The sequence below is a fragment of the Electrophorus electricus genome, chromosome 16, assembly GCF_041902795.1.
Source record: "Electrophorus electricus isolate QZ-2024a chromosome 16, ASM4190279v1, whole genome shotgun sequence".
Classification (NCBI taxonomy): Eukaryota; Metazoa; Chordata; class Actinopteri; order Gymnotiformes; family Gymnotidae; genus Electrophorus; species Electrophorus electricus.
In genome coordinates this window covers 3,970,197-3,972,500 of record NC_137512.1, presented here as the reverse complement: position 1 = coordinate 3,972,500, position 2,304 = coordinate 3,970,197, and positions in this window count along the sequence as shown.

Here is a 2,304-nt window from a genome sequence, read left to right as displayed (position 1 = left end):
TATGACATCTGGACAGGAACCTTTTCTCTTCTCATCATCCCAAAGCCAAAAGGCACACATTCAGGCCAAGGCGGAGCAAAACGCACCAGCCAATTACAGCCCTGCTTTCGGCCCTCTGCCTGTTAAATTCAAATGAAAGTGTGTAATGGAAGGTGAAAGCGGGTCACCTCACAGGATTAGCAGGAAGGTGCAGTAGGTGAGGTTAAGAGTGCCATTTTAATTAACATAAAGAAGCTCTCTCTACCCTTTATCTCTCTCCCTCTCATCTCCCTCTCAATCTCTCTCTCGCTCTCTCTTTATCCCTCTGTCCTTCTCTCTCTCTCTCTCTCTCTCTCTCTCTCTCTCTCTCTGTCTCTATCCCTCTCTGTTTCTCTCTCTAAGGAACGCTAAGAGAAATTAAAGGTAATGGTTATAGGCACGCTGACCCTGACGAATGCAGCCGCAACTCCAAACTGTGCACATGCGGACAGTTGCACATGTTTTGGTTTAACCCCTCATTCCCCTATTATTTTGTAAAGCTACAAGGCCGGCTGCATGCAGGACCCTGCAGGGAGGGTGACAGCCAGCCCATGGCTGCACAGTGCGGGCTCGCCTGCGAAGCCCCAGGAACAGCAGGGCTGCAGCATCTAGCCAGCAGCAGTGGAAGAACTATGACAGTCAGGGCAGGTCAGTCAGAGTAGCGTGGACAGAAGATCGGGCAGGTTTGTCTTGGTGATCGTATCTTTAGGCAAATGCTGCTTTCTCTTACCACTGAAATCTGAAAAAAAAGAAAAAGAAATGGCAAATTTCTGGCTAAGATAGATATACTGCCACAGAGGAGTATATTTTAAAAAGGTCAAAGGTCATAATACCTTTCTTTTGAAGTGTCCCTGTGAGATACAGACAGAGAAAGTCATTAATTCAGGAGGGTACAACGTTCATCTTCTGTCTTTGCCTCAATCTACCGACTTCTCTCTTGATCTGACTTGCCTCTTATTCTCAGTCCTGCTATCCAACAGATGTGGATATCCATGTGCAGTCTTTTATCAAAGCTTTTATCAGTGCATGCGTGAGGGAGAGGCTCGTAACTTCATCACAGAACAGTGGACTAATTCCACTCTGTGACCTTTGCTCGAGGGAACAGAGAAGCCACTTTTCCTGTCCTTGTTCATGCCTTTACTCAGCTTCACACACACACACACACACACACACACACACACACACACACACACACACACACACACACACACACTCATACACACACACACACACACACACACACACTCATACACACTCACACACACACACACACACACACACACACACACACACACACACACACACACACACACACACACACACACACACACTCACACACACACATCTCCACACAGCTTTCTAAACCAACATGTCAGGAAGAATTATTCTAAGAATCAGTAAGATTTTGATTTACCATTCATATACTGGGTTAACCGAAAATGTAATTTATCTAGCTTTGTGAGAGTCAAAATGTGCCTTCACATGCATGCTCTGACAAACACACACACACACACACATATGCACACACACACACACACACATATGCACACACACACACACGCACACACCCCCCGCACAAACCCCCCATCCACACACACACACACACACACACACACACACTAATCAGGTTAAGAGTTAGATACTTTTTAGACAATTTGCACAGAATAAACAGGCTAGCATTTTAAAGGGCAAGTTATTTATGGTATTTAACAGTTGGGTGATAACTAACAGAGAAAATCATGTAACAAATTTCAAGAAAGATTCATTATTCCAATCAGTGTCATGCAGGTATAATGGTTAGCATAGCTTCACATTATGGACATCGCACAGCAACTGGGAAAATACTTCTAGCCAAATTGTGTATTTATATTAATATATAATATGTCTGCCTAAATTATGTATTTATATCAATATATAATATGTCTGCCTAAATTATGTATTTATATTCATTTATTTGTTTACTTAAATTATGCCTTTGCCTTTTTTCCAGCCTTCTTTGGAGTGACCAAAATTCAACAAACAATGCACAATATTTAAGTATGAATACTTACATATAAATACTTGTATATAAATACTTATATACAAATTCAGTCAGATCCCAAACATTGTTTGTTTGTTGATTCTTTCTTTTGTTAACTTCAGATCAGTTGTAAGATACTAGATGTATGAGGTGTTCATGTGATGGGTTACCTGTAGGACTCTGTGGCTCCTGTATCATGTTCTGGACTGACTGAGTAATGATGGGTGGGCAGTAGAATGTTCTGGATTATGCTGAGTAATGATGTG